The 16882-nt window shown below is 36.9% G+C and overlaps 1 protein-coding gene and 1 pseudogene across 1 annotated transcript in view; both read right to left on the reverse strand.

The window, feature by feature from the left end:
* The window catches only part of UNC13C (unc-13 homolog C), a 665319-nt gene that overhangs the window by 333787 nt on the left and 314650 nt on the right, over positions 1-16882 (reverse strand). The window lies entirely within an intron of this gene.
* On the reverse strand, positions 4781-4902 carry LOC136335042 (thymosin beta-4-like; annotated as a pseudogene).

The raw sequence follows: 16882 nt of genomic DNA on the forward strand, positions 1-16882 counted from the left end.
GAACTATTTCCTTATTTAAGGTAAAAATAAAATACATGTGAAATTATGGATTCAGCACAAATATAAATAATTAATAATTACCCCTATAAATATATCAATAGTTAGGATGTTGCCAAAGGGAATTTCAATGTCTCTGCATTTTTCACTGATTCTTTATTTTTCATTTTTAAATTAAGTAAACAAAAATTTAGACCATTTTAAATTTACAGAAAAGTTGGAAAGAGAGTTCAGAGACTTCTTGTACATCCTACACCCAGATTCTCCTATTGTTAACCATCTTTCATTAATAACACTGGTTCTACTTCTTTCTCATAAAGGCTTGCTAGTTGTTACTTTCTTCATATTTTCTGAAGAGCTATTTTTGAGGAATATTAAAAATGAACAATCTTAGGTTTAAATAGTCAGAAACTTATATTTTGATCTCTGCAGACTAAAAACAGTATTAGGGCTGCTGTTTCTAATACCGGAAATTATTCAAGGATTTTGCAATGGGTATAAAACCAGAGGTATAGTCTAAGATAGTGTGGTGGAGAGTCATCATGTATGAATGTCCAGCACCTCTAAACATTCTCCTTTCATTTGGCTGTGTCTCTCATCTGCTCAAGAGAGAAGCTAGATAACTCACGTTGCTAAATTCCATTGTAGCTATGGTCTAGGTATTTGACCAGCATTCAAGCAAGACCTGAACTCATAATTTAGCAAAGTGAGGCAGTAGTCTAGGGTTTTGTTCTTTTGGCAACAGTGATAGTGGAAGTTTTAGTATTTTAATGTAGAGTTTCTGATATTTAGTCCTGAGGGCCAAAAGTATCGATAAATGTTGGCAGTAATGTTTTCTCCAAAGAAATCTGTGATAAAATTGGACATTGTTTCTGCAGTAGTTTCAGAGGCTGGTACTTTGACCTCTCCAAAAATTCTTGAGCGGCCTAAAAGTCTATGAAATAATCTTTTTCTGCATAAGCTAACTATAGTAAACTCTGTTATTTGCAACTAAAAATACTGACTAAGGTAGTAGTTTTAAAAGTATTAAGGGAGCTCCAATAACAGAACTTAAAATATGGAACTGGGCCCTGGCCGGTTAGCTCAGTGGTAGAGCGTCGGCCTGGCGTGCAGGAGTCTCGGGTTCGATTTCCGGCCAGGGCACACAGAAGAAGTGCTCATCTGCTTCTCCACCCCTCCCCATCTCCTTCCTCTCTGTCTCTCTCTTCCCCTCCCACAGCCAAGGCTCCATTGGAGCAAAGTTGGCCTGGCGCTGAGGATGGCTCTATGGCCTCTGCCTCAGGCGCCAGAATGGCTCTGGTTGCAAAAGAGCGACGCCCCAGATGGGCAGAGCATCGCCCCCTGGTGGGCATGCCGGGTGGATCCCGGCTGGGCGCATGCAGGAGTCTGTCTGACTGCCTCCCCGTTTCCAGCTTTGGAAAAATGCAGAAAAAAAAAATGTGGAACTGACTCTGTGAGATCTAGGAAAACAGTAAAGATTTAATTACCTCAGGCTGAAAAGGCAACACATTTTATTTTATTTGTTTGTTTTGTTTAGCCAAGGTTTTTAAAATATTTTCTTGTGTGTTAAATTTATTTGGGTGACATTGGTTAATAAGATTATATAAGTTTCAGGTGTACAATTCTATAATAAATCATCTGTGTATTGTTTTGCATGTTAAACACCCCAAGTCAAGCATTTTAAAATGCAGCAGCTAAACAGGTGGTCAGAATGTTGCTTGCTATACCTTGAAACTCCAACCACATGCCAAACTGAAGCTTTTTATTAGTACAGATGGTAGAAATAAAATTCTGAATGTTGGTATATGGCTTATTAAATCTTGCTGCCTTTGAAAATGTACTACACTACAGATGCACTTAAAGTAGAGCTAGACAGTCTGTAAGTAGAGATAAAAGGGAGACAGCTATGCCAAAAGGGGCTCAGTCTGCTTGTGTTCCACAATATGAATTGACTGAGAAAATTATAATTTGGAATCCTGAAGGCCTGAGAAATGCCACTTGCTTCTCTATATAAAAATGAACCTGTACCAGCAGAGGTTTCTAAGTGCAACTTCGAAAAGTGATAATATTATTGTCTTTGAGCTTTTCAAACATCTTCCTTTAGGAAGTATCCAAGTGACAACAAAGGAGAAATTGGTGGCAATGGTCAAATTAATGGTATTGCAATCTCATGCTGGCATACTATTCTGCAAGGCCTGAGACAGCATCTATTAGATAAAGAGAGAGGAATTGGTCAGAACAGAGGAGCCAGTAGCAGAGAGTTCAAATTTCTCAGTTTAGGTGATTACTTATAAAATTGGCTTGAAGCCCATCTCTTGGAGGTCTGGTAAATTTCCTAGGGTATTCCCAAATGTGCCTCTAGTTTGTGTGGCTACAGCTATCCTTAAAGTAATGCCTAAATTCTTAAAGTCACAAAAATAGAAAGAGTGGTCCAAGTAAAGTCTCTTCTCAACTAGGAAGACCATGCACCTGGCTTTCCTGAGATGGTCCCAATTTATGATTATTTTATATATGTAATGCTTTTTAATTATGTTTAGAGTCTTCATTCATTCACTTTCACTTTACACAGTACCTGCCTAGAGTGTGTAGGCATTGACAAACTGTGTAAGGACAGTCTCCCCAGAAGTATAACCAAGGACCTGGAGGAAAATGAATATAAAAATTACTCCCCAAAAACCAGTGTATGGCATGTTGGCTAGCCAAGCAACTATTATACTTCTGCTGCTAGGATAAGAAGTTTTGAGCATAACAGTCTTCAAAACTCTGTATTTGCTATCTACCACGTATTCCTCACTTTCCCTTTTACTGAACAAGACTTTTAAAATTGCTGTTATCCTATCATCTTCTCTCTATAGTACATTGGAATTGTTGGAGGAAGATGACTTGTCTCCAATTTCTAGGTGCAAGGATCACAAAGCAAAACCTGAAACTGTTAGAGAGACTACTCAAAGATCCTGGACTTCAAAGTTAAGTGCAGTAATGGAATATAATTTTTGCATTACCTACCATGGGAGGGAGAGGATGAATTCATTTGATTTAAATATAAAGGTAGAAAGTTTGCATATAAATTTCAGTTAGTCAAAGGTAGAAGTTGACAGATACTATAACTTTGTTCATACAAAACCCTTTCAACCCTTCTTTGTGGGAAAATGGCTGGGAATTAGACTGTGATTCTGAGACGAGTCTTTTTGTGCAGGCTTTGGAATGCCGGGTCCTGCAGGGGCAGAACACTGCCCTTGCAAGCTCTAGAAAATATCATTTAAAGGAAAACAGTTGAGCCCTAGGGCCTTTTCCTTACATACCTGAAAGACATTAGTTAATTACCCGCTTATGCACCTGAATCCAGGCTCTGTTAATTTATCTAATAAGCAAAGAGACCAATAAATTCGATGAGGCTGCAGTGATCTGGGCTCTCAGTCCTAGAAGCTGGGAGTCCCCTGTACCCATCTTTCTCTGTATGTTGTGTCTTGTGTATGTTTTTTCTTGAGTCCTGCAGTGCCTTCCTTTTATGCACGCCCACGGCTGAGTGGTCTCGGCACTTCTTTTCCCTTTCGTACTTTTATGCAATACCCAGCTTTCCTTGCAACTAGAGAGGGCCTCTTAACATAGTTCTGCAAATGAGATTCAAGCAGAAGTCTCCTGGTACTGTTTCTTCTGTTTTCTTTTTTATTACCCAGGAACACGGATGTAGCATAGACCTCACGAAAGACGTTACAACACAAAGATAGAGTAAGCTTTGTTTTTTTGATAGAATAATTGAATTACCATATTATCTCTCTAATGCCTACACCTGGAATTCTTGTTGAATGAAATAAATCTCTTTTTGACTAAGCCACAATTGTGGCTTAATGTGAAACTAAATGAAATTCTAATTGAATCAAGTGGGGAAATAATTAAAAAAACCTATTATTTTTTAATAGTACATGAAATGATTTAAAATAAAATTAATTTATAAATGGTTACTATTTTTTTCAGACTTTAAAACTTTTTACTTGCATATTTAAGAAATTGTGCATTTCGCCCTGGCCGGTTGGCTCAGCGGTAGAGCGTCGGCCTAGCGAGTGGAGGACCCGGGTTCGATTCCCGGCCAGGGCACATAGGAGAAGCGCCCATTTGCTTCTCCACCCCTCCGCCGCGCTTTCCTCTCTGTCTCTCTCTTCCCCTCCCGCAGCCAAGGCTCCATGGGAGCAAAGATGGCCCGGGCGCTGGGCATGGCTCTGTGGCCTCTGCCTCAGGCGCTAGAGTGGCTCTGGTCGCAATATGGCGACGCCCAGGATGGGCAGAGCATCGCCCCCTGGGGGGCAGAGCACCGCCCCTGGTGGGCGTGCCGGGTGGATCCCGGTCGGGCGCATGCGGGAGTCTGACTGTCTCTCCCTGTTTCCAGCTTCAGAAAAATGGAAAAAAAAAAAAAAAAAAGAAATTGTGCATTTCAATAATTAAACTCATTTGAAGAACAAAAAATGGCACTCTGGTTAAACTGAATTTTACAGCCTGAAACACCTTATTACCAGCTTGTCTTATACTCCATATTTCACTTTCCCACAGCTTCTTCTTTCACCAACATGTAAGTTCCTGTCCTTCCCTGCCAGCCAGACAGGCTGATGGGAGAGGCAGAAATGGCCTTTGTTGTCAGTACAGTAGTTCTCTAATGTGAAAAGGGGCAGCTCTCTCATTTAAAGTGATCCAACCTCTTTGCATCTTATAAAGTTAAACATCCTAAAGAAGTAAAATAAGAAGGCAATGCTTGCTGAATGTACAGTGCAGACTGGCAGTGCATGCCTCATTATGATTCACCTGCTTGCTTCTCCTGTTCAATCGTTTCTTTGGAAGGCAGTGGGTTTTCTCTTGTGTTTCTGTCTTCAGTTTTGATTTACTGAACTTCTCAATCTCAGCCATATTAGGTTTGTCAGATGTGGCTGCACTAGCTTTTATTCTTGCCATGTTTTATATTACCCCTTAACTATTTAACATGTATTTCATAAACCTTGACTTTTATGAAAATATATATAAAGGTTTGCATTTCATATGGGAAATAAGCTCATGTACTGAACAAAATTTGACAAAAAAATCTTCACATACAAGAGAAAAATCTATCACATATAATCGATAGAAAAAGCATAGTCCCAATAAATATTAATTTACTAGACCATTTCCAAAGACTCCTGGTTTAGTTTGCCAGTTTGTGAATTTGTTGTTGTTTTTTATTAAAGAATAAGTTATTTTATCATACAAACTCTTGATAAGTAAAATTAATAGTTAGAATCATTTGCTTTGTAGTTTTCCTTTAATTAAAAGTAATTCCCTTCAAATAGAGTAGTAAGTTGTTTATGTCTAAGTTTTTTTTTATTGTCAAAGAGAGGACTGGTTTTGTTTCCATCAGAATAAGATATGTTATTCTTTTTACTGTTAAAGAAAAATGTTTCAAATGTTGGGGCTCAGAATTCATGTGTGTGTGTGTGTGTGTGTGTGTGTTAAGTTTTAGTTTTAATTTAGGTACCATATCTCTGTAGGGCCAATCACTATTTGTCCAATTTTATTTTGGCAGCCATCCAAATGACTAATTTCTTTATAATTATTTATTTTAACTTTGTAAATGGTGTTACTACAAATATTTTCAGATTTAGAGTTTACTGGATATGGTCTCAATATATATCTCCTATGATTAAATCAAAGATAAAAAATCAAACAAAGTAAACAAAACCCAGAGGTTGTGGTTCAGGATAGCAATATAGGAGATCTAAAGTCACCTTCTGTCATGAACACATTGAATCTGCAGTTACATAAGTAACAATTTCTTTGAGGGATAAAATATTCCTAAGGGCTGGCTGAGCAACAACTACACATCAGGCAAACAAAAGCACCTAAATAAAAGAAAATATTAATGGACTTAAAGGGAGAAATAGCAATACAATTATAATTGGGGACTTTAATATCCTGCTTATATAAATGGATAGATTATCTAGACAAAAAATCAATAGGAAACATTAGCTTAAAGACATATTAGCCTGGATAAACATAACAGATATATATAGAACATTTCACCCAAAGGAAATAAAATATACATTCTTCTCATGTGCACATAAAACATTCTCCACAAAACACACATTAATAAATTTAAGAAGCTTGGAATCATATTAAACATTTTTCCCAATAAAATTAGAAATAAAAGAATAGAACTGCACGAAATAATATAAGACTATTGAACAATTATTTGCCAACAAATTTGTCAATCTAAAAGAAATGGATAAACATACAACCTACCAAGATTAAATAAATAAATAGAAATTTTGAACAGACTGATTACTAGAAAGGAAATTGAGTGAATAATCAAGAACCTCCTAAAGAACAAAAGTCCAGAAGCAGACAGCTTCACTGATGAATTATACTAAATCTTCAACTAAGAATTAATACCAATCTTTTCCAAACTCTTGCAAAAACTAGAAGAGGGAATACTTTCAAATTAATTTTATGAGGCCAGCAGTACCCTGATATCAAAAGCAGATAAGGGTTCACAAGAAAGGAAAAATACCAGCCAAAATCCCCAATGGAAAATAAAGGCAAAATGCTCAACAAAATCTTGGCATACAGAATTCAACAATACTTTAGAAGAATTCTACAAAATGGTCAAGTGTGAGTTATTTAAGGGATGTAAAGATGGTTCAACCTTCACAATCAATCAATGTGATATACCATATTTGCAAAATAAAGGATAAAAGTCAACAAAATGAAAAGGCAATATACTTAGCAGGAGAAAATATTTGCAAATTACTTATTGAGGAGGAGTTAATATATGAAATATATTTTAAAATTATACAATTCAACAGAAAACAACTTGTTAAAAATGGACAGAAGATACAAATACATATTTTCCAAAGAAGATAGGCAGATGGCCAACAAGTAATAAAAAATGCTGAACATGACTAATAAACAAGGTAATAGAAATCAAAACCACAATGAAATGTCACCTCACACCTGTTAGAATGGCTATTATAAAAAAGACAAAATAACAAGTGTTGGTGAGGATGTAGAGAAAAAGGAACACATGTGCACTATTGGTAGAAATGTAAATTGGCCCAGCCACTATAGAATTCAGTATAATGATTTCTCAAAAAATAAAAATACCATGTAATTCAGAATTTCCACTTCTGGGCATTTACTTAAAGAAAATGAAAATAACTAACCATGCCCATGTTCATTACAGCACTATTTATAATAGCTAAAATATGGAAAAATGTAAGTCTCCATCAATGGATTAAACAAAAAAGAAGATATGGGTATATATACAATATATTAGAATATTATTCAGCCACAAAAAGAATGCAATCTTGCCATTTGTGATAACATGGGTAAAATTCAAGGGTGTTATGCTAAGTTGAATAAGTAAGACAGAAAACACAAATACCATCTGATCTCATTTATATGTAAAATCTAAAAACAAAATCAGAAAGATACCAGAAAACCAAGCTCATAGAAACAGAGAATAGCCTGGTGTTTATCAAAAGTGGGAGGTTGGAGAAATGTGTAAAGGAGATCAAAAGATATGAACTTACACTTATAAAATAAATAAGCTGTGGGGACATAATGTACAGCATGGTTACTATAGTTAATAATACTGTATCTGAAAGTTGCTAAATGAATAGATCTTAAAAGTTTTTATTATAAGATAAGATTTTGTAAGTATGATGATGACATACTTACAATGATGATGACAAATGTTAGTAGACTTATTGTGGTACTTATTTCACAATGCATACAAATTTTAAATAATTATGTTTTACAACTAAAACTAATATATGTTATAACTCAAAAAAGGAAAAACAGAAACTATCCCTTTAAAGGATAAATAATCAGGGTGGAACAAATTTTAAGAAATAATGACTGTGAAATGAAATATTAAGACTGAAAAGTGTGGTTATAAAAAGAAGAATCAGCTTTCAAAAAATTAAAAAAGGACCCTGCCCAAATCTCTCCATAGCTATTATTAGAGTTTAATCCATACTTAAATGAATTGTTCTAACTAGAGAGATGCCCATAAATTTCATACAGTCAATAAAGCCTGATTTTAATGGAATCAAGAAGTTCTTGCTCAATTAATCATCCCATGATGTGAAATCATTACAAAGTTAATATAGAAAAGCTGCACCTATAGTCAAGCTATTATATATATAATGGAGCAACTAAAACATATCTCACATTGCATTTGTATCAGGAAAAAAAAGCCAAAAATAGGTGATGTTAACCATTTAAAATTATATTATTCAAGAATGTGTAATCAGCAAAGTTGTATTTTAAGATACTTAGTAATGGTAAATTATCCCATTTTAACTCAGGCTAGAAGGCAGGGCACTGATTGAAGGGGGAAGGGTTTAAAGAGAGACAAATATAAGGTGACGGAAAATAGTTTGACTTTGGGTAATGGGAATACAACATAATCAACAGTTCAAATGTTATAGAAATGTTTACCTGAAACCTATGTACTCAGCCAGAAACCTGCAAGAGCAATCCTGAGGCAAAGCAGCAGCAGCCTTTCAGACAGTAATTGAATTCCCTAGTTACAGCTTCATTCCTTAACTGACCCACCAAACAGAAATATTGTTAGATATTCAACATTCACAATTCTTCTTAGTAATTTATTATAAATTATACAACCCACTGCCACTGCAATAGTGGTGCTTGATATGTTATGAGATCAAGATCCCCAAACTTATTATCTCTGAATTCTATTATAGAAGCTGGACAAACTCCAGAAGTTCAAAATCTAGTGAAAATACATAGCAACTTTTCCCCTCAGCATTTATCAAGGACAATTTAATTATGTGAGTTAGGATAAAAAAAAAAGATAGTACCCAACATTTTACTTTTGTTTAAGTTTTTTTTGAGGTATTTCTTTGTAGAATTTGAGTATTGTAGATCCTTTCCACAAATCAATGATATACAAAACAATTAAAAATAAGAATAGGCCCTGGCCAGTTGGCTCAGTGGTAGCGCATTGGCCTGGCATGTGGAAGTCCTGGATTCAATTCCTGGTCAGAGCAAACACTCCTCCCCTTCTCCCTTCTCTCTCTTTCTCTCTCTCTCTTACTCTCTCGCAGCCATGGCTAGATGGGTTTGAGCAAGTTGACCCTGGCACTGAGGATGCCTTCCTGGCCTTGCCACAGGTGTTAAAATAGCTTGGTTGCTGAGCAATGAAGCAGTGGCTCCAGATGGGCAAATCATCACCTGGTAGGAGGCTTGCCAGGTGTATGCTGGTCGGGGCTCATGTGGGAGTCTGTCTCTCTGCCTTCCTGCCTCTCACTTAATAATAATAATTTTAAAATAAACAAAAAATAATCATATTTTTAGAGGCACTTTTGAAAAAAGAAAGAAGGTGAAGAGGATTTCAGGCATGGGCATTTAGGGTTTGCTAGAGCAAGTCCTTGTACTGTAATAGGTCATAGAATCAAAGGACAGGTATGACCTTATAAAATACATCCATTTCCCTTTCCACCTTCCAGCTCCACAGTTAAATTAGAATACCTGGAAGTTTTATATTTTTATATCTAATATATTTCTCTCCAGATACTAATGTTTCAAAATAAACTTATTTTAATAGATGTTTTAGACTTATTAAATATGAAAATAATATTAGTATTAATAATCAACAATATGTAAAAAATGAAGGTAAGAAAATTGTTTACAAAATTACTTTAGTGTTCATTTTGATATGGGAGAATAGAAAATGTAGGAAAAGAGAGATTAGAAAACAGGAAGATCTATATGATATCACTCACATGTGGAATCTAAACGTCCAAACTCATGAAAACAAAGAATAAACTGTTGGTTACCAGGGGCTGAAGGGTGGAGGGGCAGGTAGGAAAGATGTTGTTTAAAGGTACAAACTTGCAGCCAGTAGGTAAATAAGTCCTGGAGATACAGTGTACAGCAGGGGTCCCCAAACTTTTTACACAGGGAGCCAGTTCACTGTCCCTCAGACCATTGGAGGGCCGGAATATAAAAAAAACTATGAACAAATCCCCATGCACACTGCACATATCTTATTTTAAAGTAAAAAAACAAAACGGGAACAAATACAGTATTTAAAATAAAGAACAAGTAAATTTAAATCAACAAACTGACCAGTATTTCAATGGGAACTATGCTTCTCTCACTGACCACCAATGAAAGTGGCGCCCCTTCTGGAAGTGCGGCGGGGGCGGAGAAATGGCCTCAGGGGGCCACATGCGGCCCGCGGGCCAGGCCGTAGTTTGGGGACCCCTGGTGTACAGGATAGTGAATAAAGACAGTAATACTTAATTTTAATTATCAAACTTACTAAGAAGCTAGGTCTTAATTATTTCCACCACACAAAAAATCTATAATTACGTGATGCAGTAGAGGTGTTATTCATAGCTATACTGCCAGTCATACTGCAATATCTAAATTCATCAAACCCACATATTCTACACTTTAAATCTCCACAGTGCTGTATGTCAAATCTATTTCAAGTATAAAAAAAAAAAAACCAGAAGGATCAAATTGCTCTAAAAAAAAATAGGAGAGCGTGTGTGTGTGTGTGTGTGTGTGTGTGTGTTTTACAGGGATGGTTTCTACTCATCATTTCTTCACCATGTATTTTTCCTGCTCAGACCCATTGTTCATTGTGTTTCTTGGGGCACACATATCTTTTCCCTATCTTACTCCTCTATCTGGGAAGCACTTATATGTCTTTCAAGACCCTTAAATATCACCTCTGTGTAACATTTCCTGGAAGTTTTTGTTTTCCCATTTTTAGTACCTGCAGCCAAGTAGATATCGAAGAATTGTTTATAGAATAAATAAGAGAAATATCACAAGTAAGAGTAATCATGTTCTTTTTTGTTCACTGAATATCAATGCATATTCTAATTAGTGACATAACTATGTCATTCAAATTAGACCATTTGTTTGAAGCTGGAAATAAGGTACACTTAGGATGTAAATTTGACATTTACTTGTCATTTGATAATAGACATTATCTGACTTTACTTTAAGTGGTGATGCATTTCTTAACTTACTTGTCCATAAAACAAAGAACTGTATGTTTATGATCTCTAAAGCAAAAAATAATGTAACTTTAAAGAGCCTAGAACAGTGTATGTTGCTGTTGTTTCATAGATGTCCTACCTATCTCTAGTATTAAAAGGTCTGTGACTCATGGTATGTGATGGCTTTCTGCATTTTATTTCCAAGGTCCATGTGTATGAGGCATGATGGTGTAATATAACAAGCTTGGCAAAAGACTTGCTTGATTAAAATTCCATTTGAACCACTTACTAGCAATATGAATTCAGGCAAGTTACATAACCATACTGAGCCTCTATGCTCAATTTATTAAATTAAAATGTCAATAATTATCTTTTAAAAATAATTAAATATATATGTGTAAAACGCTTACAACAGTGCTGAGAACCTAGTAATGTTTTTAAATAGTCATAGTAGGCCGATGTAGATAACTATATTCGTCAAACATATAAATGCATGTTGCTTTGACAGCAAAGAACAAGTTATTGCAGATATATAAACTAGAAATTTTTTTTAATTTCTAAATCACAGCAAATTGATTAATTAATATGTACTGATACAATTAAATCTTACTCAGCTCTTAAAGGTTTATTTGGGTTCTCCATTATTTTCCACCGGTCTGTATGTCTGCCTTTGTGACAGTCCAATATTGTTTTGGTTATTGTAGTTCTATAATTTTTTATGTGTCCCATACAGTACATTGATTATAGGTACAATGTTGTTCAGCTTATCTCCAGAATTTATTTCTTTTGTTTAGTTGAAACTCTTGCCTGTTGGTTCGTTAACTCCTTATTTCTCCCTCTCCTCAGGCCCTGGAAACTACCATACCAGGTTTTGATTCTATGAATTTGACTATTTTAGATACTTCAAATCAGTGGAATCATGAAGAAATTGGATTGTTGTGACTGGCTTATGTCACTTAGCATGTCTTTAAGGGTCATCCATGTTGTTTCATATTACAGAATTTCCTTCTTTTGTATTGCTAAATAATATTTCATTGTATATTCATACAATTTTGTTTATTCATTCACCTGTCAATGGACATTTAGGTCATTTTCACATCTTGGATATTAATAATGATGCAATTAACATGAGAGTCCTATTATCTCTTTAAGATTCTGATTTCAACCATTTTGGACACTCAGAGGTACTACTGGGTCATACGGTAAATCTATTTTCATCTTTCTGAGGAAACCCTATACTGTTTTCCATAGTAGCTGCACCAATTTGCATGCCCCTCAACACTGTAAAAACGTTCATTGATAAGAGTGCCAAGACTAAGTGGAAAAAGACAGATGATAAGTAGAACCATACATAGAGGAGGTACTATCTGATGGAAGCTTAAATCATAGAAGTGACTCAGACACTGTTTTAGGTGCTGTCCAAGGCAGATAGAGAAGGGAAAAAATACTGACTCCCATATTTCCAGTTTTAATTTTACCACAGTTTCCTCATGTCTAAACCTAATGGGCAAGAAAGTTTGAGAAAGGTAACCTTAGGAGCACAGGTGTCTGAGATACACTTAGCTTGAGTACTTCTTTGGTTCTCTTATTCATTTGAATGTTTCTTTGTTCTGACCTAAAAGGTTTTATTTGCATCTAAATGGATAAAACCCTTTCATGCTAAAAGAAATTTTCTAGAATACATCATCCAACTTCCTTATTTCAGAAAAGGAAACTGACAAATAAAGAATGATAAATATTTCTTCACTAAGTAACACAATGGGTGATTTAGAAAGAAAATTATGGGCATAAAAAGGCTTTGGAAAAATAATAGCGCTTTAGAAATATGAGCCATTTTATTATGATTTTATACTTATATAGTCACTGCATAAATATAAGCATGTTTTAAAGATTTTTTAAAATAATATAGAGTGTTTTTCAAAAGGATAGAGCATTCCCATACCAATTTCCATCTACAATAAGTAAAAGTCATATTATTATATATCTGTATTCAGTGTATTACTTGACTCACAATACTAAAATTACTGAATTTTATTGTGAATATTTTAATAGAAAGATATTGTTTAATATTAATATTTACTTCTAAAACAGATACATTGTTTTCTCTATGTGTATCTCTTTATGAACTTGTGAAACATTTAGTTTAACTAATTATTAAAAGTGAATTGTCTGGTTCAGAAGGAATGTATATTGATTATATATATATATCTGTATATAGATAGATACATATTCACGAACATACATTTCTAAAATATCCTGCAGAAAGCATGTGAGTGTTTACCCTAGGGCCTATTTGTCTATACTCTCATTCATACTGCACATTATCATTTTTTAATCTTTGCTAATCAGATAGGAACAACCTACATTTTCATATAATATTAACTTTTAGGGAGCATATCCATTAAACAGTACACAAAATTATATGTACATGGTATTTGTGCAATACTTTATCTTTACCATATCAGACCATTTTTAAAAAAAAGACAAAAAGCCTAGGTAGTTTCCTCACCCCACTTCCTGCGTATCGAAGAGACCTTTAAAGAACTTATACCTGCCTGACCCAGTGGTGGTGCAGTGGATAGAGCGTCGGACTGGGATGCGGAAAACCCCGGTTCAAGACCCCGAGGTCGCCAGCTTGAGAGTGGGCTCATCTGGTTTGAGCAAAAGCTCACCAGCTTGGACCCAAGTTTGCTGGCTTGAGCAAGGGGTTACTCAGTTGGCTGAAGGCCCACGGTCAAGGCACATATGGGAAAGCAATCAATGAACAACTAAGGTGTTGCAATGAAAAACAAATGATTGATGCTTCTCATCTCTCTCCATTCCTGTTTGTCCCTATCTATCCCTCTCTCTGACTCTCACTCTGTCTCTGTAAAAAAAAAAAAAAAGAACTTATACCTATTTCTTGATGGAGAAAAAGGGTTAGCCTTACTAGGCAGTGGCGCAGTGGCACAGTGGGTAGAGCATAGGGCTGGGATGCAGAGGACTCAGGTTCAAAACCCTGAGGTTGCCAACTTGAGCACAGACTCATCTGGTTTGAGCAAGACTCACCAGCTTGAGCCCAAGGTCACTGGCTTGAGCAAGGGGTCATTCGCTCCGCTGTAGCCCCCAGTCAAGGCATACATAAGAAAGCAATCAATGAATAACTGAAGAGCCATAACAAAGAATTGATGCTTCTCATCTCTCTTCCTTCCTGTCTGTCTGTACTTATTTGTCCCTCTCTCCATGTCTCTCTGTCTCTATCACCAAAAAAAAAAGGTTAAACTAAATAGCCAGAATATATTCCTGGCAAGAAAACAACTGTCAGCATCCACTTCTATAACCACTTAGCTTGCCCTTCTCTTAGATTCTCCCTTTCAGTCTTTTCTTTCTTTCTTTCTTTCTTTCTTTCTTTCTTTCTTTCTTTCTTTCTTTCTTTCTTTCTCTCTCTTTTTTCTTTCTTTCTTTCTTTCTCTTTCTTTCTTTCTTTCTCTCCCTCCCTCCCTCCCTCACTCCCTCCCTCCCTTCCCTTCCCTTCCCTTTCTCTTTCTTTCTTTCTTTCTTTCTTTCTTTCTTTCTTTCTTTCTTTCTTTCTTTCTTTTTCTTTCTTCCCTTTTTTTTGTGTGACAGAGACAGAGAGAGGGAGAGATAGGGACAGACAGACAGGAAGTTAGAGAGATGAGAAGCATTCTTCGTTGCAGCTCCTTAGTCTCCTTAGTTGTTCATTGATTGCTTTCTCATATGTGCCATGACCAGGAGGATGCAGCAGAGTAAGTGATCCCTTGCTCAAGCCAGCAACCTTAGGCTTCAAGCCAGTGACTTGTGGGCTCAGGCCAGCGATCATGGGGTCATGTCTATGATTTCACTCTCAAGCCAGCGACCCCGTGCTCAGGCTTGTAAGTCTGCACTCAAGTCAGTGACCTCAGCATTTCAAACATGGGTCCTCTGTGTTTCGTCCAACACTGTATCCACTGCACCACTACCTTGTCAGGTCCCCTCACTCTTTTCTGGAAAAGAATAACTGCCATTCTCCTAAGAACAAAGAGCTGTTATTCTCCTAAGAAACTTTAAATCAATGAAAATGTCAGCAGCAAGTGGCATTTGCATCAGTCGCCTGACCAGACTTTATTTGAACATCATACCTGAATCAGAAGCAGCCATCATAAAGGCAAATACTATTTATCTAACATTCCAAATATCAGCAGCATGGAACAGGCTTGTGGAAAACTGCACTAGTTGCCAAGGGATTGGTAAAGAAGGGAAGAAATGTTAGGAAATCCTACATTCCAATTAACTTTTTCACTCAAATCAAGCTTCAACCAATTATCTGGAATGGAGAAATGGTGCTTAAGAATTCATAAGTCGTAACACTGATTATACTTCAGTCCTCTCTGGACCCTTTCAGTGAATGTTATGAAAACTGCAGAGATGGAATCCATAAAGAGAAAAGCACAAGACACTTGGCAACACCTGTGGTTCTTCAGCACTTACATATGCTTTATCATTAAAATGCAAATTCAAGTGTTTTAAAAACTAAAGTGGAATCTATATAATTATAAACATTTACCCAAAATTTAGATGAAAAGTAAAGCTGAACATCTGAAAACATTGGGATGTTTTCAGACTTCCAAAAGTTTGTATAAAGAAAATAAAGCAATCTAATTTGCTTAACTATAAAGATAGGTACGTTTTAATAAGAACATAAAACACTACTTTCCAAATCATGAAGATCTGGAATAATTTTAAACAAGACATGAAAGGAGAGTGAGGTGTTAGTATTAAAAAGGGTAGAGTAGGAGATGACGTCAGAGTAATGGCGTGGTAGGAAGCGATACTGATAAATCTCCCCCAAAACTCAATAAGATCTTCAACCAGAAACAGAAAAACCTATCCTTGGAGCCTCCAGATGTTTTGCAATACACCCGAAGGTATGGTCAAGTGAAAAATTGGCTAAATATATAATCAAACCCTGAAGGAAATAGGGAGTAAGAAATGCTCCGCCTTCCTCACTAACCTAAATAGGGTTGCTTTCACTGGTAACTGAGAATATAGAAACTGAGCCAGGCAAAGGGGGTGAATAGATCCAGGCCATGGCACAAACGGCCGAACCAGGCTGTGGCACAGAGATCCAAGCTGAGGAAAAACTGTGCCTGTGGCAACCCAGTCAATACGAGCTAACACTCATGCCAAACCCAGACAAAGAAAGACAAGCGGGGCAGCCATTTTCCCCGATCTCCTGGTCGGCGCGCGCAGATAGTGGGCGAGAGATTCCTCCAAGTGCCTCAGCAGTGAGCGCTAGAGTTACTCCACAGAGAGGCAGAATCAGGGGCCTTTGTGTGTGGAATCTCCGGCCGCCCCAGTGCCCTGAAAAGCCGTGCTCAGGGAGGGAGTGAGAGCCAATTCCAATGCTGGAACATTTCCGTGCGGGCAGGGGTTTTACTCAGACTGTGAGACATCCGGCCTGATATCCTGGTCTGCGCACAGATAGTGAGTGAGAGTTTCCTCCAAGCGCCCTGGGAGTGGGCGCCCACCCATGTAACTGGACAGAGTGGCAGAGCCAGAGGTCTTTGAGTGGGCGGAAGCCCCGCCTGATTATGCTAGCAGCTCTGACTGACTGAGCCTTACCCAGAGCCCTGTGCTCAGTGGAAATAGACTGGGGAGTTCCCAGCTCTTTGAGCCTATTACTAACCAGGCAGAGGCAGCAGCAACCCCATAGCTGGATTATCAGGCTACTAATTGAGGAAGGAAAGACTAGGAGAGAGGCTCCAGGAACACGGACTCTCTCACTGTTGGAGCCTATAAATGCTAATGAGCCTCAACTGCCAACGAGACTGAAGCAAAATACATGACATCGCCATAGAGACCTATCAACTGCAAACCTCTACCTGAGCATGCCAAAGGGGCAG

Source organism: Saccopteryx bilineata, chromosome 4, assembly GCF_036850765.1.
Source record: "Saccopteryx bilineata isolate mSacBil1 chromosome 4, mSacBil1_pri_phased_curated, whole genome shotgun sequence".
In the NCBI taxonomy this organism is placed as follows: Eukaryota; Metazoa; Chordata; class Mammalia; order Chiroptera; family Emballonuridae; genus Saccopteryx; species Saccopteryx bilineata.